The 25,521-nt window shown below is 39.2% G+C and overlaps 2 long non-coding RNA genes across 2 annotated transcripts; one reads left to right on the forward strand and one right to left on the reverse strand.

Moving 5' to 3' along the window:
- Window positions 1–7,087: 7,087 nt before the first annotated feature.
- On the reverse strand, window positions 7,088–10,800 carry LOC111269219 (uncharacterized). The gene is made up of 2 exons (XR_002685651.2): window positions 10,561–10,800; window positions 7,088–7,493 (listed from the first exon to the last, which is right to left on the reverse strand). It is a non-coding gene; the product is annotated as an uncharacterized LOC111269219 (long non-coding RNA).
- Window positions 9,648–24,667, forward strand: LOC111269220 (uncharacterized). Its single transcript, XR_002685652.2, has 2 exons — window positions 9,648–9,828; window positions 21,462–24,667. It is a non-coding gene; the product is annotated as an uncharacterized LOC111269220 (long non-coding RNA).
- Window positions 24,668–25,521: the final 854 nt, after the last annotated feature.

The following is a 25,521-nucleotide window of genomic DNA, read 5'->3' on the forward strand; positions in this document are numbered from 1 at the left end:
TGTAGGTGGGGAATATACTGAAATTTAGCTAAACCATATTATTAAAACTCGCTGAGAAAAAAAATAGCCATTTAACAATTTCAGATTTCTACTAGATAATATATATAGGCCCGCCAACGTCATATATATATAAACAAAAGAGTTATATCTATACATCTTTTCACCTTGTACACACACGGTAATTAATGCTTCTCGCCTGTCTTTATCATGTTTTGGTCAGATTTGATCACCACTTAATCTTTGCAGATCAGGCCGTGTTTTCTTTACATATTCCTGTTACATTATTTTGTTTCGGCTTATATGTTTACCGATGTAAAAAAAATCGACTGTCGTATAACAACACGCACGCGTTGAATCAAAACATAAAGTTATAGTTTGAAGCTAAGAGAAGTGGACTTTGTCCCTTTGCTCTCACCTCCTTCAACGCTTGTCGTCTTTTTCGTCTTATCAGTTGGTCTATTTGACCTCTTCAAATCACTTCTTCACTACCCCCTTTTTCATCACGCGTTTCGTTAACTGCCATAGAAGATCGTTCAATACACTGACAATAAACATCTTATTAGGCACTACACGTTATACGGGCTTTAGCTAGTCGGAACAGCTTTGAACGTCGAGCATCCAAAGCAGGTGGTCAGAGCATTAGTGGTCAATATATAGTCTTCAGATACTCAGATAACAATGTCGACGCTCAAGTCTGATTAGATAAACAAAGCTAAACTGAAACGAGAACTGATTCCTGAAAGAATGCACTATAACGTAATCTTTGCCTCTTTGTTATAATGCAAAAAAACAATATAGTTGGCGAAAAGGGGGATTAGTGAAGGAAAAGTATCGAAGTGAATCGGGTAAGTAAATTAAACATAGATAACGAAAACATTCTATTAGGTTAACATTCTCGCATGACAACAGAAGAGAACTGATAGGAAGATTTTGATGAAATATCTAAATAGCCAGCAATTTATGTGTCAATATTCCACTGCTGCACTCAGACGAAGATGAGCCTGAAATAATAAACGTGTGATACGCAAACAAGTCGCCATCTGCCATTGCCATAAGCGTTAATAACAAAGGAGATCGATGGCACCTAACAGGGCTCGTCGGAAGTATTCGATATGATAAAGTTGGCAGTAGTAAGGGCGAAGGTTGTCATTTTCAGTTTCGAAATAGGGTGTTGACTTTGACTCACTTCTTGTATCTCCTTCAGGAACCAGCTAATCTTGCTTCTATTCTAGTTCAAGTTAGTGTTTAGCTTAAATAAGTGTATCAAATAGAATACAAAGAGTTAAAAAGTTCGGCTTCATGGAGCTTCTATAGCAAAACGGCTTGTCTGCAATTCTGTGAAAAACAGATTACATTCATCTAAAGCCATTATTCGAGGTGAAGTATAATAACATAAATCAACAGTGCACAGTACGGTTGATTTAATCTGTTGAAGACTCTAGAGAAACCAACCAATTGATTACACCCATATTCGGTAAACCTACCTAGTACAGCCGTTTCCACATAATTGTCAAATTAAAACTCATAACAAATGATTGATATCGCCACATACAGTGTAAATTTCTGTTCAGCCGAATACATACATCATTTGAATACTCGCCGTATGTACTAATGTACCAGAAGGAGCCTATTATTCTCTTTTTCAAAAGATCTTGATTTGATAGTGCTTGATTCGGTCAGTCTTTGCGGAAATTACAAAATATATATATACGTGACACTTCAGTGCGTTATATCTAAAGAGGTGGTCTCTTGAAGATATTCACATAGTAGGAGAGTCTAAAAGCGTAAAAAAATAATAACCTGCGTTTGAGCACTCGACTTTTAGGGGCAACTTTTAAGAGCATGACCCGATGTATGGACTTTAAAAAAGCCGAGGCGGTCCGTAAGTGAATTGCACATTGAAAGTATCTAGTATGATAGACTTGCTACTTAACGTTAGGTGTGCGGTAACTCGATAACGCCGAAATGAGCTGAGGAACGGTTTCGGTGGCTTCATAATTAATGGGGCAAATTTTCAACGAGGACTTGCGTTGTCCGTCTAAGAAAAATGCAAAGAAAAAACATGCGTGAGCCCTGTACATTAATTCAACTATTCGATGCTCAGTAGGACTAACGAAACAACAGCTGCCTTTCTTTTGCCCACCCAAGCAGGGCTTGGGTGTAAGGAAAAACTATGTAGTCCTTATTCACGTCTGCTGATTCGCTGGTGAAAATCATGAGTTTTGAGGAAGTTACGATTCTTCTAACTTATTTGGTGCCGTGTACTCTTATTGGCCATCCATATTTAGATTGAACTAAAACAATGTTATAATATCCATAGGGAAACAAAACCGATGCTATTATGGTCACTTGATTTATATATATATATATACATTTTTTTTTATTTGAGTTATATCAGTCGTTTGCTTAAAATGAGATTTTGTGCGTGTGCGAGGTGTTTGAAAGGACCTCATTCGGAACCAATAGTCAAACATTATGAGGCCTTGTAGACTTATTTTGGTAGGTATAGTTTCCCCAACAGAACTTAAACCTGCAATCTTGCGATTTTAAGCCAAATCCCTTGCCAAGATAATAAGGATGCATACTTAAATTGGAGACAAAAAAAAAAGTATGTCAAAAAAAAGTGAAAAAACTTAATATTACATTGCAGCGCAGAACGACCTGGCATATATATATATATATATATATGTATGTATGTATGTATGTATGTATGTATGTATGGTGTTATACTTGAACACGTAAGGGTGCCCCTGAAGTCTTATAGCTCTCTTTATTGGACTAATTCTTTTCTTCTTAACTTTGCATTTTTAAAGCAAGAATATTAAGTAATTGCTCGCTGGTCCTATAATAATGCGAAATTTATAAACTACTTTATGAACACGTGAAAAACAAATATCATAGCATAAGTTTGTTTACCGAATAGTTCAAACAACAACTTTGTTGGCTTCTTGGATTAAACTGATTTGAAGTGGATCACTGGAATTTTTTTTTACTATTTTTATTATTTCGAAAACTGTAATGTTAATTTGACCAGACGTTAGTTTTTTTTCTACACTTTTTACAGGAATCTCTTATATGTATCTATGAGAAGCTTATAGAAAATGAGGTGAGCTACATTTTATTTGGATTTTTGTCACAATGTGTTTTCCACTGAGAACATGGTAACTGAACCTGAACATGGAGGTCTATGTAGGGAAAATATTCTTGATATGAATCGAAAGCTTTCGCTGAGCTCAATAAAATACAATACATGCCTTTATAACGGAGTCTGTTTCAACTTTAAAGTGCCCTTCGAAGTTGTGATAACTTGATATAGTGCTCTATGTAAAAGAAATTGTTCTTGATACCAATCGAAAACTGTCGACAGGCTGACCAAAATTCTGTATACAAAGTGGATATTTTGGGGTTAAAATAATTTTAAAACATTCGTTGGGAGGTTCGTTTTGCTCACGTGACAGTGAAATGAAAAAAACATTTCGAGCTGTTTTTAAATGCTTCTTGAATTTGAAAAGCTGGAATATTGGAAAGTTGCAGCGTCTGACACGACGAATAGTTTAGTTCAACCTTTTTTTTCGAAAATATTCCCTTGAGCGTATTTCAGAGAACTGATAAAATGTCGAGGGCATTTTCTCCAATTATTTACATTAATCGATACATTTTGACAAGCTTGGTAACAATGCATTCTATTTTCCTCTAGCTAAAATTGATAACGACAACGTAAAAAGCGCCAAAAGCTTTTTCGCATAGGTTACAGTGGGGTAAGAATGTTTTACATGGAAGTCTGTGCAGGCATTGATGTTCGTCGATGAGCTAAATGTGAAATAAAATACACAGCAGCTTTCGTATCGAAAATAGCATTCCAAAAACAGAATCAATAGGACAATCAGAATGTATCAAATATTTGTGTCTTCAGTCAACATAATATCCGTAATTATTTATTAACAAATTAAAATGAAAAAATCCTTAAGCCTTGCTAACGTCCCAGGTACAGAATTGGCAGGTGAGACGACCCTGCAAACGGCAACCTCTATTGAAACCAGCCGAATACCAATTCGATTAATGTACGTCCCTCAGAAATTGCCGACGTCCGATCGACAGTTCCAGAGTTAACTGGACTTCCTGGCGAACATATTAGAATTGGCTCATAAAATAATTACAAAAGGGTAACGGGTTAGCTGCCGCAGGACAATTGCAATGGGATGACTATTGCCGCATATTTATTTCTGTCTATGTTAGATTGTATGCAACACTGACAAAATAGCGACAAAAGAGGCGCAGGGGAATCCCGCAAGTCCATCTAGAATATCTAAATATAATAATGAGAGACACTCTTCAACAAAACGTTAGCTCTATTTGCTCAAACTTTGCCTAGTGTATTAAAGGTGAACTTTAAGACCTCCACGTTTTATGTAGGCCATGTGTTTCAGTACGCAGAACGCCAAAAATCATATGATCAGATCGGACGTGACGCAATTAAAACACATTATCAGCCCACTATTTGGATTGTAAAGTGCCATTGATTTGTAGGTGCCTTGTATCGATGTTAAGTGATACAAGGCTACATCAGACAAACATTCATACATTAGTCACATATATCTTCCTAAATAATAATGATACATATTTATTTAATACTACGCGTTCTTGTAGAACCTGTTGTCTGTAGCTATAAAGGTCTATGTGCATTATCCATGTGTGAAACAGGTTAATTCTTCGTTTGTTGGACAATTCACGATCTGCGAGAATTCGACTTTTCAGGTCTTCCTTATTGTAGGGAAGTCACCATTATCTTGTCTTTAATGGGATCACACCGTATATTGCTTTATATTAGCCGTTCGCTGGGACGGACAGCTGAATTTTGTGTCTTGACTGTTTCGTTAGTGCTATCTCTGGCTTCATCAGTCCAGCTACTTTTGCGTCATGCTGTCGGATGCCCACAGTGATACGTCCATCTCGATGGAAGTTGATATTTTGGCCAGACGGTATGCAGTCACGATGATCATAAAGGTAAAAAAGGTATCTGGCATCCTCTCGTATGGAATTAACTTAATTGCTTGCAAATTTAGAAGGCCTGCAGTTTAATACCGAGTGGTTTAATTTGCGCGAGCATCTAGGGGACACCGGCCGGCTGCCTTCTTTCTTTCGGTCTATAGCTCCCAAAACAACGTAACCTGAGGCTGACGTAGATTACTTGCGTTAAAGAGCTGCTCGTATGCGAAGTTGACAAAATAAAGGGGTGTATTACTGCAATATCTATATCGGGCGTATCGGGGTTTATTGTTACGTAACAATCACAGCGATAAGGTAATAACTTAAACTATGATTAATTGCCGGCGTATGAGTTACCTAATTGAATTTCATGTATGTATTTTGAATAGTGCGATGTTTTCGCAAAATAATTGCTAGGTGCGGTACTACAGTTAACTGTATGAGGAAAGTTAAAGGGCTTATTATAACTAGAAAGACGCATATTTTTGTAGAAGCATTGATTTAGTGTACTCTTCTAACTGATTAGAAAACGGGCCTCTGAAAAAATATTATCTTAAGTTACAATTAACAAATAACACGAAAGCCCCATCGTGAAACACTCGTTACAGCAAAATGCACAAAATGGCGACACTATGGGAAAAAGAGCCACTAGAAATCTAGCTTCTCTGTTGCAATGGCCGTTGTGATTTATGATTTCTGGTCTTAAAATATAATAGATATGAGCAGAAAAATTCAACAGTGTAGTACTATGTATGAACATGTAATTCGTTGGTGATTAACCATTTTACGCGTAAATGGAATTAAGCGGAGATTCAATCCAACGCCAAAAAACAACGTTTTGGGTTCTACGTGCTGTACTGCTGTCAAAAATTTCCTTCGACTGATGAAAGCTCTATTTGATAGCCGATTAAAAGCATCTTTCTGACTATTTTAAGAAATAATCATTTACCATAATTAAATGGCTCGAATGCCGATAGCTGAACTGATATTTATTCGTTCCATTATTCAACAAAAGCGATTTCCACCCAAAATACTTGCTCCCAACAAACTGCTGTAAATCCGTATGAGGTCAATTTACAATATGGGCAAAAACGGGCTCACAGTGGGCAAACAACGGCTACAGTGGTTTAGGATTAACACATACGAGAGACCGCTATCATATCAAGATATGTATATAAATAACGCTGTAACACCGGACATGAAACTCGAAACACGTTTGTATTCGGTTGGATAACAAACGTATTCATAATTGACTAAGATTTTTTTTTAATTGAAGACCTACTTTGGCCGTGAGCTGACATTTCACTTAACTGTTCTCCCAACTTTGCCTCTCCCTCTGCCCTTTCGTATTTACGGAGTTGCCGTCAAATCTGACCATAGTAGCTCTGCGTCCACGGTAGAGACCCATTGACTCTGTACATATCGAATGAGTATGACAATGGCGATTACACTTATTGCACAGCGGACCCCGTGATTATGCAGCGCTAACGTAACCTACAGCCACTCCATAATGATGTCGGTTGTGGTCCTAGGCAATAAACGTCAATGTTTTGTACTTTCTGCTGAGGTATAGAGTTCGATATCTGCTCAGTGCTTGTTCATTGCCGACGATTGCAGACGATTTGCCTGACTTGGAAGCGGCGGAAGGGATGCTAGTCCGTCAACCCCCTTGTATAGCCCTTTTAGTCTCGCATACACTAGTCCAGGCGCTCACCTGAAAATTATCTGTAACTGTCTTAAGTAGTACATATATTTGCGCCTTTTTGTATTTTATATAATATGCTTTTCAGAATCGTTCCATTCTGTACTCCGCCTAATCTTGTTTGTTTTTCTGTTGCTAATATCCTAGCATTACCTAAAGATATTCTAGTTTCGGTCCAAGCTTTTCCATCGAAATGAACTCAATTGAACCTTCGTTCTAGGCCAGAATCGTCAAATATCGCTATAAGACATTATTATCATAGTCATACCAGACACAGAACGCACTTTTGGATTAAATCAACTTCGCACAGCTCTTTAAACATTATGAGCAGCTGTTAACGTTTATCACTACAGGTTTTCTTTTGTTATTCATAAAAAGAAAAGAAACTTCAGACACTAGTTCATATTTTAAATTGCCTTTTATTAAATGTCAACTATCCTTGATAAGCTATTTAAAATCGGCATTTAATTGGTAGAGTTACTTGTAGACTACAATGCATAGATTCTTCAGACAGCGTTATTTGGATCAGGAGATCAAACATGGGCTTCACAGCGGACAACTCCATAACCTAACCCTCACTCGAAACCTGGCATCGGACGATTGTTGTTCACGTACTCAGTTTCTGTCGGAGCTCATAAAAATGAAGACCACGCTATTTAACACGTGTGAGGTCGCTGCTGAAGCCATGTTTTCTTTATAAAAGTCTCGCATCCCGTTTCCGTTCTCGCTCTCACAATGATACAGGCAAAAGCTGGACTCGCTGTGCTTGGACGGGACGTTCATCTGAATCATATCACATGTCGACCTTGTGTGCAATAGAAAAAAGTATCAATTAATTTTACTATTTAGCAAGTTTGGGATGCATAAACTACTCAAACTTTAGTCGATATTATGTAACGCAGAGACCTTAATCGGTTGTTAGAGAAATTGTTCAAATATAGAATCAGCTCGTGGTCCCAGTTAAAAAAGACTCAGTTCTGAAGTTGATACTTTAACCTAACTGAAAAACACGGTGGCCTTGAGCAAATTATACCAAGAATTAGTCAACGTTGACTAAATGTTTTCTTTTTTAAGATTTACTCCGCATTAGATTTACACTTAACAGCACTACGAACTGATAGGAGAAAGAGGCCGGAGCCATCGTTTCATCAGGCGGACGTCACACTGATCAGGCTTTATATCTCCTTAGACGACCTATCTCTTTGCACGAAAGTGGGGCCCTTCTGCATTCCCTGCACGTGACTGCAAAGCATCCTCTGCCATGTTGCTCAACGTCTCGTGCATGGGGCTAGCCGCTCTTGTTTTTTTACGATTTTCTTTGCAAAAGTGCCACTTGCTCCTCAGCTCTTTCGGGGTGTAAATTTCCTTACGCCACTTCCTTGGAACGAATCTGATTTCTCCTATCATGGATCCTTTCTTTTAGTGTGGCTAGGTTCTTTACAGGTCGTCAGCGTCAGGTGTGTTGTATGTTTCGAACCCGCAGTGCAGAAGGAACGGATGTTTGATGGGGGTTTGGTGGAGATAGCTTTAAAAACTCTGTGACTCGTGAGGATTTTACGTAAGTGAACTCTTTAATGAGGTGTATAGTTCAGGTTCTTATACTACGGGTGGTGTCCCTGGTCGTTGCTCCTGGAACAAAATTAGATGTTGACTTCCATTTTTCTTACCGCATTCTCAAAGCTTTGCCTTTAGCATCACGTCGGGTCGTGTCGAAGCATGTGTTTTTCTTTAACTCTCAATTCTCAGCCAATAATGTCTGCCAATACCAAAGCTGCGTTTGCGCTGACAGGCAAGTCGGCTTGGCTATGCAACAAATGCAAGCATTTATCGGGCGCTTGAGGTCGCCTCTTGGCTGCGACTCCCATATGTTCGGATGTTGTACAGTATGCTGTTTTGTAGAATGAAAGTCGACTCTACTATTGTTGTGAGGAACTTCCCAAAAGCGATGGATGTTTCGCAGTGTTCTGGTAATTTTCAAAAAAGCTCTAGTCGTCTTTATGACTGCTTGCCTGATGTAGTGCATGCCTCGCACTGCGTGATCAACATGTGTTTTTCCATACGCATCTAGATCTTTCTTAGGATTTGGTTTGCTCTTCTTTGGAGTCCTTCTGCACTTTGGGCCTGAATTGGCACAGCAAGGTTATCTACATAAGCAATGATTTTCACTACCAAAAGAAGATTGCTTAGCATTAGCACTCAATCATATGCCAGAACCTACAATAGAAAGCCTAGCATATACCCTTGTAGAATTCCTGCTGTCATAGGAAGGATAGTTTCTCTGTTGGCTAGCGATCTGTCCCGCAGGTAGTCTGAAAACAGAGAGATAAATAGCGGACTTTTTCTAAACGTGTGATCATTGTCCGCCATAGCAGGTTCTCAAGAGCAGTGTTACATTTAGGACGATCGTAAGAAAAAGGCTTCTTGCTTCAATCAGGCTTTCCTCCCTTTTCCTAGTCTTTCTGAAAATTCTATTGAGTGCTGTCAGCATTCGTCTATATCTCTCGAAGTTATGCTGACCCTCAGACAGAAAATTCCCTGTTCTTAACAAAGTTTATGAGCCTCCACTTCGTTATGGCAGCGCCCCTAGCAGGCATATGGGTCTGACAAGCACAATTTTAGCCTTTCTTACTCTGGTGGGAAACGGTTTGAGCTGAGAATATGCGTGATAACTACAGCAACTATGTCCAAGAAATCCCTAAATGTAGTGCCCGTGACTGTATCTGAAATTCTGTCCGACTTTGGCACTTCACCCGTTTTTATTTGTTCTCCTATCTTTAGTAGCTTTTCCTCAAAACGCTTCTAGAGCATCTCAGTTTTGATGAACTGCTTATCTATCTGCGATGCAACGGTCAAGTCCTAGATTGTTTGTGGAGATGTGCCAAAAGGGCCGTTTCAAAAATGCGCGCTATGCCGTCGAAAATTGCCTCTCCACAAACTGTCACTTGTAAACATTGCTATTAAACCATGTGACAGCCTTTATGCTTGCTCTAGGCAGTGCTCTGGGGAGATAAACTCAAGCAGCTACGCTTAGTTACCTACAAACTGGCTGTGTGCCTGTATCTCCAATCGTCGTTAGGACAAACACTTCGCGTGGGATGGAAATTGATTTTTCCATTTTGATTTCTTTGCTTTAGTGACTGGTGAGCATGTCAGTGTGTTTATAAAGTTCAACTTTCAACGAACTCGAATATATTAGTTGAGAGTGGTTACCCTGAGACTAACTAGCAAACCCTCGTAATCTCTTTCCAACTTAGGTGGCGATCGTATGCTTCTTAAGAGATATTTTTCGACATTCAAGCCTTAGGCAGTCTTGAAAAATTAGCTAACATAAAAGTGTTTATAATGGATTTTCCAAAATCAGAAAATATTTCATAGTATCGAAAGGAAATTATACGTTCTTTTGATTCTCGTAATTTCCTTGGAAATAGTCGCTTTGTGATTACCAATAAAACCCAACATCATCGATTGGTCTTCTTGCCTGACCTGTAGAGCTGTCATACGAAAACTCAGGTTAGCCAGGTTGAAGCATTACCCTTTGTTCCTGAGGTCTACGAACGTTGCAAAAAATTGATTTGTTGCATCGACAGCGGTGATTTTAACACACAATCAAGTGAGATTACAAACTGACTGGAAAAATACCTTTTTGTTTTAACGCTGTTGTATAATCTTGAACTGGACAAATTTATGAAACTGTTAATAATGAAGCTATCACGGCGGGGCGCCTGTTTGTGTTTATTACAGGAGCGATTAACAAAATCACTTTTCCTTCTAGCAGTCAGATATTCAGCCTTACTAGAGCTGATCCGTGAAGAGGTCGTGAAGCGAGAGTGCCATCAAATGAAAACCAGCTTTTCGTCATGCGTAAAACAAACCTGTTCTTGTTCGAGCGCTTTTCGTTTTCACGACCTCATTATTCGTACGTTCGGTAGTTCTTCACTTCACAAAAAATACGATCGGCTTACGTTCTATTTAACGCGAACGCTTAGTGGACGTGGGTGGCTTTCGAGGGCTACCACACCTGAATGAGCAAAGCTGAAAGTGGTGTCTGCCTGCACTGCAGCTCAGACAATGTAGACGACGTGCATCACACATTCGGGGAGTGTGAAAGCTCACATAAGAAGGCTCAACGTGTAATTGGATTGTCTACAAAACCTAGAATAATGGGTTCAGTACTACTTGGCTGGAAGGTAAAAGGGGTCCATAAAGTATTTTTGCCACTAGCGATTTGAAGGGGCGAAAAAAGGCTCTGGCTCGCAATCGGCAAGACACAAAGGCAGCACTCTGGCTCACTCATCTTTAAACAGTACTTAGAACTGTCCTTCCCTCTTTATGCTCCATAGTTGTGTACAAAAAGGTAGCACGCAGCCTATAACTTCACCATGAATAATCTTAGTAAGCAGAAGTGAAAAAGGAAAGTTTCATAAAGAATCTTCCATTACGGACTATAGAAGGGCGCTAAGACGTCAGTGAGGGTATGTTAAGGTATATCAAGATTCCCCATTCGCTAATATAAGCGATTTGAAGAAACCTGCTTAGTTTTGGATACGCTCAAGTTTCTGGGTGTTCGTACAGTTACAACAGAGCAAAGCATAAATTCTATCTGATGTCGTGTCTGTAAAACCCGGGGCTATCTGTAAAACATCCGTGCTTAGTGCTTAGGTCTCTCGAGGACTATTTCACAAATACTCCTGAAACAAGATTAGCACCCAGGTGATACAAATGATTAAGGGAATACTACAACAAAACTGTGGTCAGCGATGGAGCGCAGTTTTCCATGAGAATGTGCGAACAAGCAAAGTTTCTACCTGTAGAGAACCGAGAACCTCCAAGTTGTCTACGAAAGGGGTTTATGTTCAAAAAGTTAGTACTACTTGTCATGGCATGTGAGCCGGAGGCATCATTGATTTTTTAAGCTGAAATTCCAAATTGAATTCACTACCAGAACATGATCTCACGATTTTCTGTCGCTGAACAAAGCTGTGTGTGGCTTACGTAACTACTGACGAAATCACGTTTCATTGTACAGTTGATCTCCAGGTGGACTGACGTCAACTAACCTTTAAAACCGTGCGACTTGAACTCGCTTGTCTTTTTTTATAGGGACACCTCAAGCACAAAGTGTACTATTGTTGAACCGAACATTACCGGCGATACGCACCTAACAAGTGAGATCGTGATCCTTAGTCGATAATATATAATGTACAGATAGAAACGGCTCTGCCGTGTTCGACCCGAACGCGCTCATGATATAGACATCATACAACGACCATTTGCCCATGTGAGTGAATGGGTTTTAAATCAGTAATAATTTTTTCGCGGGTTCACCTACGGAAAACTTGTTACGATTTTTACTTCCTCTAAATGATCAAGTTTGATCTTCATCGCAACACACGCACGTGCAAAATACATAGACATCTACTCAGATGATCTCATTAAACCATTCAAACGGTAGAAGCGTTGAACGGTGTGTATAAAGGGCAGAAACGTAATCAGTACTAGCTAATGACTAGCACTTACTGGAGGATGAAGGAGCCCAATTGCAATCTCCTATCCCCATTAAGAAAAACATTCAAAGATTACCAGCCTCGCTAAAGACTGGGAAGCTCATTTTGTCTCCTCATGTAGCGTGCGTGCAGCCCAGAACGTTTGAGGGTATCACAGTCCTGTTATTGCTCTGTTTCAAAGTGTTAAATACACTTGATCCCATTAAGGAACCTCACGGAAAACAGGATTCCGTGTGTTATTTAATAGGCTAGAGTCTCGTTCGTTATCTGAACTAGCCAGATAAATCACTCCACCAACAGAGAGCAACCATGCACCACCACCCAGCGGATGGCGGCGAAAACCTGAGAAAGATGTTTGTGCCACCATCTTAGAAAAGGAACCAAATGCAGCCAAATGTCCATGCCGCTTCCGTGAGGTAGCGGCAGCCTCTCATTGCACGCTACTGGGTCAATTACATATTTCGAATTTCCCGCGCTTGACCTATGGGCATGTTCATAGTGCACGTGAAAGACAGACGCAGTAATCAAATTTTCAATTAATGGTTTAAGTAGATATAATGTAGTTACAAAGCTGGTCTGGCTCCCACGTAAAGGACGGTTTTGCTCTAAACGGGTAACACGTGTAAAGCTGGTTTTCTTTTTTCAATTACCGTGAAGGAAGCCCAGTGTCTAGTGATAAAAAAGTAGTAGCGAGTAGCTTTCTACTATATGCAACATAAGCATTTATAGGGCATTGTACGACCACTTGGCGACCCGCAAAGTAGAAGATACAACAAAGTGTGGCACGAGAGCCCGAAATGGCCTTTTGGCTTTGAAGCGGTTATGGGTAAAAATAACAAGCGGCAGTGTAGTTACCTTTCTAATTGTGTTACTTCAGGTACAAGGTGTCGCACTAAAAGGCCTTGAAGGGCTAGGACTTTTACATAATTCCGGCAGATAAATGTAATATTAGCAATAGAAAGAAATCTATTGAATGTTACCAAACTTACCTCACTTGTATTATGATTAGTAAATTGTGTCAGTTGTGCATATTTCAAAAAGTATGGTATTGAACCATATGTCTCTAGGATATTAAATGTGTGTGTGAATTCGTGTGTTTAAACATGCAAGAAAATTATTGGTATGAAGTGCTACAGTCAAAAAGGAATTAACTAATATGGGCCGTACTATGCGAGTCACGCAAATCAGACCAAGTCCCTAAATTCGGATGAGAATTTGGAAGAATACATAATGTTCCTGACCATTTAGGGCCAAAGCAATTGGAAGGTCTCTTATCTCCCCCTGCAATCGATCCCGCCCAAGGCCAATGTATAAGTCTCTGTAACCCGTATAGTAATTATGCAGGTGATATAGCGTGAATATGAATTTACCGTGAAGACGTCAGTCCTACAACTGCATTCATTGAAAAATGAGGGCGTTGTCTTTAACCTCATGAGAGATGGGTGCTGGTTTGTACACTGTACCCGGCCTGATCGGTACCCAAGCCTGATTTCATATTCGTTGGGCGAAATCCCTCCGCTCGCCTGTTGAAGGGTCCACTTTCATTAATGAAATTTCAAAGTAAAGCGACTACGACCAATCTCTCGACAACTATTATCGCATTAGCTTTAACGTGGTCATTGAGGACTTTTTCGGCTTAACTACAGTCAGAGTGGCAATGATGAGAAAACTGAGAAGAGCAACTGCCATGATGGCCAACAAATGAAACTATAATTCAAAGGGTGTCTCCAGACAAGGAGGCAGCAACCTTTAACGTTGGCTACAGTAGGCTCTTACCATTTTGCTAAGTACTTTTGGGCAAGCTTGCATGGTACGCTGCTGTGCATAATAGAATTCAGTATCGATCCACAAGCAAAATATTCTCAGTGTTGTTGGCCTCCGCCACCAGACAGAATGGACATGTTCTAAAAAGGCTTGACAAGTTCTTCAATGTTATACAAGAACTATTCAAGCGTCGCAAAAAGAGTTCGCGTTTTCTGAGGTCAATCGCAAGCAAATGGGAGGCGTTCTGGGTCAAGTCTACAACTACTGTAAATTTTCTCAACTAGAGCACTGCTCTCTTGGATAGGCAAATAGAAATTTAGAGACAAACCCTCGCATTCCTAAAAATGCGTCCCGCTATGTCCCGATTTGCTAACGACGTGTTCAAAGTTGTTACACCGCGGGTGACTCCGAGGTGTCCTCTTTGTTGACGAGTGCGTCTTCCTGCACTTGAAGGCGGCTGAATCATGAAAGGACACGAAAAAACTTTCCAGGACGCTCTTATGCCGCTCGTGAAGTCCGTGTCGACTGACAAGCTTCAGCTATTTATAGGTCGTATCGTACCGGGTTGAACTCTTCAAGTCCAGTCCGGAGACTGATCTGAGTGCAGCCATAAACGGCATACACCAGAGCGGAATGAAGTGCGAAGTCATATCTCACGTCAAAGTAGTGACTTTTCAATTCCGTCAACCAGCTACCAGAACAACGCCGGCCTTACTATTTAGCCTTTTACAAAGGCTAAATAGTAAGGCCGATTTTCAAACGAGCACTCCCGCAGGCATATTTTTCTAGAGTATAAGAAAGGATACGCAACAGGGTTGTATGAAAATTGACCATTATCGTTTATACGACCGACAAGGATTTAAGGTCTTGTTCACTCTCGAATTTACAGCGTGTTAAATACAATTGTTCTTTTTTCATCAAAATTCAGTTGAAGAATCGTATCAGCCTATACAGCATACATATTTCATTTTCTTACATATTACTTAATCTATTCTTTATTCAGTTTTATTACTACGCTATAATAAGCCTTTACAAATAACGCCGTTGATTTCTTCGCTTGTCTTCAGCTTGCTCCGTGAAACTAATTATAAGTTAAAAAATTAGAAAATTTCAAATGCGCTACTGGATCGGTACAAGGAGAGAAACAGCCCGAATTCTGCGATAGCCTAGGCCTGGTAAAACATATGCGAAAAGGTGGTCAAAAATTGGCCGAAGCGAGTAAGTGTCGTAAAGAAAGCCAAGCGTATTCATCTTATTGATGCTGCGGTTAAGTAAGATGCTAAACGTTTAAAGGTTGTCATAACACATTCAGTTGTTGTTCTGAGCGTCATTTCGAATTACCCTCGACCACATCGTCGTAGTTGTATCAATGATCGAACTGATCACTAAGAATAAGGTTAAGGATATGCGATGGTCTGAACGTCATATCGAGCCCAGACGAAAATAAGAGTATAAGCGGACATAGTAAAAATTATGTCAAACGTCTGTGGCCTTAAGGAAGAAAAGAGAGGGCTGTTCATGATGGTGGCAATATTAATCGTTTGTCGAAGAGTTTAAACAAAGCCGGACCCAACTCAAAACCTCAATAACAAGCCATATTGAGGCGCCCAACATGTTCTAGCTTTAACGATGTCTTAAACTAACCACAAAATCAGATGCAGCTATTAGCAGGAAGTATCCCGTGGATGATAAGGAACGACAGATAGTTTGGATGAACCCGACAGCAAACTCAAAGGAAGGTACTATGATCGAGTGGCAAAACGATAGACTACGACGCTTCTTCTCGCCTGTAGATAACCAGCGATATTACTTGCATAGGGTAGATTAGGCTATTTTGCGCATGTGCCCAGGTAGGCACGGATGAAGCAGAAAACGACGCAATCCACTTTTGGTACACTTCAACTATTGGAACACACTTGGACAATCTTCAACTCAGAAGCACGAAAAGAGCCTTGACAAGAAGAGTTAGGTATTTTGTGCGCTACATATGCATATCTCGAGAGTGTTGGTACAGTCAAAACAACCTGGCCAGAAAGACCCTTACTCAAGAGGACAGGACTCCTGAAGGTTAGACTAAATAGACTCCTGGAAATGCAAGACGATATTAGCATATCGGATTCGAACAGCGCGCAGGACACTAACACTTCCCATCAAGGGCCTAACTCGCCTGAGAAAGTAAAGAATTCGACGGAGACGAGCTCTGCCCTTTCATCCGATTGTACACACTACTGCCTCTTGCCAATCTATAGAATGAAGTATATGGGAAGAATTGAGAATTAGTGGATAGTGATCTTTTCAAAACCCAAGTCAAATTGTCAGCCCTGACAGCTGAGCCCCACACTTGGTTTACGCGAATAAGGCCTTGCCCGACTCGCTATCTGATAGTACGTACAAAAAAACCAAAGAATATTCGTATTGCTCGCGTTAATTGTTCTCTGTTCATATGATACTAATCTATTCGAAGAAGAAACAGAACTAAAATGAAAGTAAAGGGAAGTTTTCCTAAGGAGCATTCAACTGTCGCTAGAATCCTTCGCATTAAATCGGTTGTAAACATTTTTCCGAAGCTTTTGTTTTTTCACCAGTCGGAGTAACTGAGAACATGGCGAATTTGCAAAATAGATGCTACGCGTACAAATAATGAAATCTGACTATTAAAGCGCCCACGAAACATTAACATATATAAACAAGTGTTGGCTAATTAGAAGGAAGAGAGGCAGAAATCTCTTGACATTCTGAAAAAAGGCACTTAATTGGAGATTGCAAGTCTTAAATTTTCTTTTATTTTTTACTCTCGTCTTCATTATCTCACTTTTTTTTTGTTTTTAATATATAAATAAACATAAAATAAATACTCTCGAGGTGTTAGGTGACCTTTGCGAACCATTAAATCGCTTTCGATCTATCCTGTATATGAATGTAGTAAATTTACTTGTGGATTTTTGTGAAATTTTGCTTTTCGATAACACTCTTCTTAAAGTGTTATTACTTCGTTGGATTAAAACGCCTTCGACCAGAGTATTCTCAAAATACGTTGGCAGCACTTCGGCAAGTTTCTAGTTCTGTTTGAAGAGCAGGCCATATGATTAACAAACACTATTGAAAATCGAATACTATACATAATATTTAATAAAAACACAGTATGCTTATTGTCCTATCTAGAGAAAACATTGTGTAACCGGAAGACCGTAGTTAGATGTCTTGTCGGAGGCCTTGAAAAACCTCATTAGGCAAGGCGAGAATTGTTAAGTCCTTACCAGTCACGCTGGAATTTCATGAATTAATTTTTTTAGTAGACCATTCTTTTCATTTCCGCTTTTTCTTTGAATAGGAATTCATGATGAGAACTGTCTTCGAAACTTCCTTTAGTGAAGGTGCTTTTTATTGGAAACTCTTGCGATTGCTATAACCGACTGCCAGCTTTCAAGCCTTGTAAGGCTAAGTGGAAGGTTCTGGCCTGGACAGTTGCCTGCTATTTAATTGATATACATATATCAGGAAGTCAAAATAATGTCGCTTGTCGTACTAGTCCGTGTAGGCTACAGTTTCAACGAGTCCTTGGATTAACCATTTGTAGCAATCGACCCGTGCATTAAACAAGCGCGTAGTTTTGCCTACGACCCTTACGGATCGTAACTGGATGCAACGCTGATAATCACGCAGAAATTGAGGTAGAGGAAGTTCGTAAACAGAAATCATTCTGGCGCGCAATCGTTGGTAAAATTATCGAACCGCTATCATCGACACTGTTAACGTGGCAATCGAGGACAAGCCCGTGAAAAATAGCGCTATATTTACCGTAATAAGCACCGCATTTAATTCAGATCTTCTTATTACTAATAAACATCTTAAAATTGGTCTAGCTAAAGATTCGTAGAGTCCTTTACTCAAGATGCAGCTCCATGAGAACTCGGGCTACATGCCATCATCATTCGGATTGTTTTGATATGCCTGAGTCTATGAACAGGGTCCGCCATTGGTGTACAGTAAAAAGGTTAGAACGGCGTAGTTAGAAGGATTTGAACGAAGTCTCGAAAAACGTCACCCGCTGGTTCTAGCAGTAGGAATGATCTGCTTGTTCTCAACGTGCTCATTGATGCAATGAGCGTATTTGCCTTTGTTCTGTAGAAGTTAACTTTTAACTACGATATCCTGTTCGAAAATCGCGCTTCTTATCTTCGCATTAAGCAGAACAAACCGGAACATTGAAGGTTTTCATGATAATGAAGTACGTAGCTTTACTAGTTTGCAAAATGCGAATTTTCGCATTTTCACTTGAACCAAGTTACTCTCGCACAATCAGTATCTTCAAAAATCCTATAACGCATGAAGTTGGCACCGGCAGCAAAGGCTTTTCAAAAAATATTAGACAATACAGTCATATATTATAGATGATTTCGTTCGGCGTCACAGGGGGGTGGCGTTACTCTGACGGAATCTATGACGGTCCATTCATCTAACAAAGTGCAGTTTATCATAAAGTTGGATCACTAATGCCACGAACCGATAAATAATCTAAATTCGTTCAAATTTTTTTATGGATAGAGAAAAACAGCTGAATTGCCGCTTAGAAATTTTGGAATCACGCTATCGTTTAAAATCTAGGGAACGTACTTCAAAGGAGTAACCCTCACATTTAATACCTTATAACAGCTAAAGAATATATTAAGGATTTACAATTAACACGTCCTTCAGTTGTTCTAAAGAACTGCCACCATATAGGTACGAAAAAATGTACAATGCTCAAAAAGCGGACGAGATGGGAATAATTATTTGAAATGCGATCGGATCAGGTATAAGGGGGCGACACATGGTTTCACGATATCGGGATAGTTCCCCTAAAAGAGACAATTTTTTTGTATTTCTTAAGTTACATTGATCCTGCACTGCCTACAATACATATCACTGTCCGTTAGGTGATGAAGATTGGTGGAACATGCGGAATAAAAAATAATCACGTATATCAAATCATAAGTTGTGGAAAACCATTTGATTGTATACAACGGATAAACTGTCACTTTCGATAATATTTGCTCGTTGCCGCAAAGACTGAATCTGGAAATGGGTACCCCCCGAAAAATTAAAAATTACTTATTTTTAAAGATTTCACTCTAATATTGTTAATTTATGTTATGATACTTCACTACAACTTTTCTACTAGATTCATATTTCTTATTCTTCAAATAAACAATATAAATTTTCTAATTTCTTGTAATTGATGCTACATTGACGAGATAAGTAACTTCTTTATCTTTATGAATCACCCTCTTTATTATATAATCAAGAAAGTATAGCAAAATCCTCCACTCCCTTTTGAGATTTTCCACCTCCAATATAATCTTATTCCATATATTTATGAAAATATACTTATTTCTATAACACTCACTATTTTTTTCTGAGGCTACTGAAACAGAACGTCTTAACACAGGTTTATACATATTTATATATATACTACCTTTGGAAGTATTTTCTTATTTAAATTACGTGTTATAATTAATAATCCTTGTAGTTTATCAATAGTATTTACTTTTTTTTTTTAGCTTAATTGTCCTAATTTTGACATAATTCTACTCCTATCCCATATTCTCATAAAGATCCACTACATCTAGGGGTCTCAGTGACACCACAAACCACGAGGGTAAACTCAGACGTTGGCCTTTTATCGCTATCGAAACATCGATATGAGGCTATTTGCACGCATGTAATTGCCTCTGATGATCAAAAGTTGCAGGTCACGATCAACAGCTGAAATATTGACCAAACTTCATTGAAAGAGCATGTGAGGTTCTATGGAACAGTTCCTCAGCAAGAGAACATCACATGAAGAGATTCGGCAATATTATTAATTATTTACAACTAAGTAGTATAAACAAAGAGAGGACTGTTACGTTGTAACATCCTGCTGTGTCTCGACGAGGACGTCTCAACCCTGAACCACAAAATTATATTGTTTAAGTAAGTTTAAATCGAACGATACCGTGACAATCGATACATATGACTGTTTCAAAAGGTTGCGTAAATGCTATCCCATGTTAATACGCCGATCCGTATGCGATACCTACCTTTCAAACAATTTTATTTAAACCTACCACAGGAACAATAAGTATTTTGGCAAAAAGCTACCTCTGCACGACCGGCTAGAAACAATGAAAAGGCAACGATGTTAGGGGCATTCATGGCTTTTTCCAACGACGAATGCAGAAAAACATTACTCAATGTTGATATGTCATAGTTCATATTTAAAGTAATAACAAATGAAAATGAAATTAACGGAAAGAGGGCCGCAAACAGACATTGGAATAGAAATCTGTTAAGCGAAATTATTACCGTTCGACTCACTGAGAACAGAACGAACAGTATGAACGCGTCCTCTTTACTACATTCCAAGAATTACCTACCAACGGACACCTTTTAGACGATGATTTTCTGCAAGACCTGTCTAAAGGATACCGAACAAACCCAAGTTCCTCACGAGATTGCCGGCATCTTTATCGTTATATTAATGATAAAGAAGATCCCCAGTCCTATAGAACCTTTTCAAGAATTTAATTGTTCAACAAAATCTGTTCTCGATTGGCTATCGAAGAACGGCATGACCATCCCAATCGCTGACGGCCATCATGAAAAGCTTCGAAATTTTCGGGTCAAACTAAAGACTTAATATACAAAGTTTAATTTTTCGATGTAGACACCAGGAAACCCAGAAGAGATTAACATTTAATAGGTTATCACAAGGCTCCAGGAGAGCAGTCAAAACTTTTGCGACCAATTTAATCTTAGTTAAAGAAAGGCAAGATGGAAAAGAAGCTGTTGCAATAGCACCACTAGAACTGGTGCATTCCTAATTTCAGACTCTTAACCACCTTCAGAAGAACACAGTATTCAACATATAGAAGAACTGAAAAATAGCAGGTTTATTTCGTACGACGATTCTGAGTAATTAGAAAGGAGGTCCTTGAGACCAAAGGCTTAGCGATGTATGATGCAGCAGGGTCAACAAAATGCCAGAACGGGATAACTATGCTAATACTAAAAACTCATATGTAAAAAAGTCATATCTCTGGCGACATTTCAAAATGTACAACAAAAAGCATGTAAATGAGGCTGAAACCGCAGTACTAGACATGAATGAAAATACATTTTTATAAATGTAAAAAGAATGCTAGCAATGATATAATCGTTAAAAGAGGACTGAAACATTTCCTCTAAATTATTTCGTTTCCATTTATTATTTATAATATTGTACTACTATATGCGTTCGAGTGGAACACCTATGGAGCGACCTTTGGCGGCGTACGTCACATTGTTTGTTGCCAACCGTCAATCGATCAGCCCGTCACGACCCTTGCGCTGTAAATGTCTAGTATATTAAAAAGGTACAGTCAAGCAAAATTGAACTAAAGACATAGCATAGAGAAAATAATTATGACAGTATTATACCCCGATCAATATGCCATAGAGAAAATCCCAACGAAAATTAGCTTATTTTTTGGATGTTTCAATAGGCTATACTCTAATCAGTGACGTGTTCAAGTAGCGAGACAACGAGCATTCTTCAAATCAGTCTTCGGCGAAGTCTATCACATGCTCTTCACCAGCCTCGGAGTCGACATAGTTCCTGATGAGTGGATCTAGAAGGCAAAGAATCCTGCGCCTCGTCGAAAGCACTAATAAAGGCACTCCTTAGACTTAGATGATAAAGATGGCACTTGATTATAATTTTGTAAATATCTATTATAGAAAAGAGGCCACGGAAATGCCGGAACGGTAAAAGAGTTCCGAGAATGTATGTGTTAGCCAGCAAATAGGTACGGATATAAGGACTGCAAAAAAAGTGATGCTCAAGGTCAGACACATTTAGCAATAGCTGGGGGTACTCTTTCGGGAAGAGGACCACAAGATGTTAATAATAGATTAAGTGATACGTAGATTAGAAATATATGAACTTAACAAGCACGCACTACCGGTAATTGAACGTGGCCAACAAGGAACGAAGTGCGCCCAAAAGCAAGCGAATGCTAACGCCGTAGAATGCAAGCGCGGAAAACAACTACACAAAAGCCAAGATGATGTCAAAAGAAAAAAAGTGGTGAAATTGTAGGCGTTCACAGACCTCACAAAGATGCTCAGCCATGGGTCAAGTGTGCACTAAGCATAAGAACTAGAACAATTACGCACGTATGCCGAAGCAGGGGCACAACGTGTAATTAGTACCAAGCAAAGACCCAGATTGTGATAGACTCAAGTCAGACGATTGCTCACAGGCTGAAACGATATATAGAACAGCGAAGCGAAAGTACGCTATCGGAAACAGACAAGAGACAGAAATTTCGTCATTTCTGCCGCATGCAACATCGTTAGCCGATGAACCTTCTAAAGCCCCCACAGTTCCAACAAAATACTTCAACTAAACTGAAAGGATCGACCAATGCTGAATATTGTACGACCTCTCACACAAGTAATCGCGGTGCCAAAACAAACAAAATTAAGAAAGCGATTAAATTTCAAGTTTTTTTTATAAGGAAATAGAAAGGCTACTATAGGCACATACGTGCCTTGAATTGAAATTCGCGTGTGGAGCGTCATAAGAGGTTGAAAGTGGGAACATGATAATTCGGCAGGGCAAGAACCGCCTGGAGACTCCTATCGAGAAATACGAAGGTGTCTTGTCCAGCCTAAGCCAAGGATCACAGCCGGTCAAAATGCACGTTAATACGAAGACCGGACCGGTCCGGTCCAGAAGCCACCACCGATCTAACTCGTTGTTTTTGCAAAGAGGATTGCCCATCGCTCCAGCCAGAATCAAAACCATTTACGTCAATTGCACGAACTATTAGTGGAGGACTGATACGCCTTGAGCGTTAGTTTTCCATCCTCTCAAAATCGGTAGCAAAATATCGCTTTTAAAGCGTGTTAAACTGAGCCCGCTTTTGGATTGTTCAATAAAAATTATTTTTTTTTTTCTGGAGAACTCCACTAGATGATAAGTTTGGCAACTTCTAAATTTAACCTCTGTTTAGCAAGGAATTAACTTTAAATTTTTGAAAAAGTTTGCGCAAATCGTTACGATAAGGTGGGTCACATCCCGGATCCGTAAAAGCGTGGTGATTCTACTTCCTGGGTAATGATTGGTTGTTAGTTTTGCAAGTTGACTGAGAAATAACGGTGCTCGTTGGAACGATTCATTCAATAGTCGCTCTGTTCGATTATCAATGCAGGCCCCCTTTGAACTCACGCACCATCTTTTAAGACCCCTTTCACGGTAACGATCAAACCAGCATTGATTTTATATCGACTTTTCGTACCGATAACGATTATTTAAATTTTATGTTAGAAATCGTACGCCGAAAATTGAATTATGTTTAAAAGCAATCAATCGCGTTAAGACTGGGATTTTAGTTTTTGGAAAGTGCTCGATATACTGTGGCTCAGTAGAATAACCGCCATTCGTGCAATCTAGACAAACTGTAAACACATCGAAGAACGTTTTAAAGAGGACCTACACTGATTGGCAAGTTTATTATCGACGGTTACATTATAAAGGCCTCCTTGGATGGAAAATGTCTCTAATAAATAAAAAATAAATGTAAATATAGTAAGGTTTATCAGACTATACTGAACAAAAGTAAACACATTCCACCCGATCTACGCAGGCTATGAAAGCAAAGGCCCGTATCAGCCTTGCTTAGTGGTAGTCCGTCTTCATGTGATACCTTAAACAATAAAACGTATTTGTCCATGTGTGACAGCTCAGAAATAGTAGTGGAAAGCAACGATTCAACGACCCGTAGAAAGGTCAAGCTACCGCATGCTTACCTAGGATACCTAACGTGCCGGGGTCCATGATAACGGGCGATTGCTTGTGGCCTAATTCTTTAATATCCACCTATAGCTAGGCGGATATGTGACATAGAAGATATAGACCAACACGATCAATCGATTCCACAAGAAGTCCTAATATATTTAATGTTTTTTCATTAGTTCGCATCACTGTTATCTGCGTACTGTATTCCAGTGTGCTAGATTTACTGGAAGCTGTACCTTTCAGACGGCGCGTCCCGGTCGACAAAAGGACATTTCTGTATAATACTGCGGTAGGTAATGAGCTAATACTTATCGTCCGTTTTAAAGAATGGATCATTGTCACGAACACTTACCTTATCATAATTATATTTGTGTATATGTATGTACACCCATATCGTCACATGGTTCTAATTCTGATTTCTCGTTATAAACATCGATGGTTACGGGATCAACTCTTATGGGTGGTACGACATTAAACTTCGACACGGACTTCAATCTCTTACGGTGGGCATGCGTCGGCGATGCACTTCGCGGGCAATTTTAATCGAATATGTCATCTTTTTTTTTTTCGTGGTGCTCATAGAATATATGCACACATTAAGATAAACATTCTGTCTTCTGTGTGTTAAATTGCTCTTTTAAAAATGCGGATATGATATTTTAAATTTGAAAGAAACCAAAGGAGTTCGTCAAAGGTCATAGCAATAAAATGTCTACTATGGAAGTTAAACTATTCAAGTTATAAATGAGTTACTCTTCGAAGCCTAAGCTTGAGGGGTGTCGGTAAAAGCCAGCCTTAATTCTTTTATATTGTTGGCAGTTGTAAATATATGATATTGCACGTTCTATTGTTTTTTTTTTACAAGTAAATTCTACGAACGAAAAGTAATAAATAATGTTTATAGTACAGGTGGTTTAATTTGCCGAGCCGTTCAATACTGATCCATTGTTCTCTAGGAAGAACGGTCTACGCTCACATATGAGTGGCGTCAAGCGCAGACATGCTTGAAATTGGGAAGGCTTTAACGAAGATTTCGTATTGATAAACGATTTAGAGGTGTGATCGTGGCTCGACAATTAGACAAAGCTATAAAAAATTAGATAGACTTTTTGTTTTGGAGAAAAACGAGATCTGCGCTATTTGCGCTGATTAAATGCGCTTATTTGGGTATAGTTTAAATACACTAAACAAAAACAATCGAACTACAAGTTGGGCAACTCCTCCCCTTTCCATTAGTACTTCCACGGTGTATATAATGGCTAATAAGTTTGCTTTTAACCAACCAATCTCGACATTTGAACGACGTTTCAAGCGATAGTTTGAAACTGTATGTTCATATAATGATGGAATGACGGAACAAAGCAGAATGATGAAAAATAGCACGTTATTCTAGTAGACTAGGCTTGAGCAAAAATAAGAATTAGCTGAGGACAATCTACTGCTCATCCCCAAATAATTAGCTTTCTTGATTGTACCAGCCTTGAAAAATGCTAAGGTATACTACCATTGAGTAGCCTAAATAGAATATTTTATAGAACAAAGCAAAAGCATTCAATGTTCGATGTTTTTGTCTCCTTACTGAACTATTGTTAAATAAGTAGTATCAGACTAGTTAGCGTTGTTGTCGTAGTGTTAAAAGAGGAAGCCAAAATAGATGATTTACCTCGGTCACGCTCTTCGGTCAGAACTCCTCTTTTGTCGCGCTTTGTAGATCCCCAAGCGTCTTGAGCGGTTTTTGCTTTTGTTTGCAGTTTGCGGAG

This window comes from Varroa jacobsoni, unplaced genomic scaffold (genome assembly GCF_002532875.2).
Source record: "Varroa jacobsoni isolate VJ856 unplaced genomic scaffold, vjacob_1.0 scaffold_1364, whole genome shotgun sequence".
Taxonomy (NCBI): domain Eukaryota; kingdom Metazoa; phylum Arthropoda; class Arachnida; order Mesostigmata; family Varroidae; genus Varroa; species Varroa jacobsoni.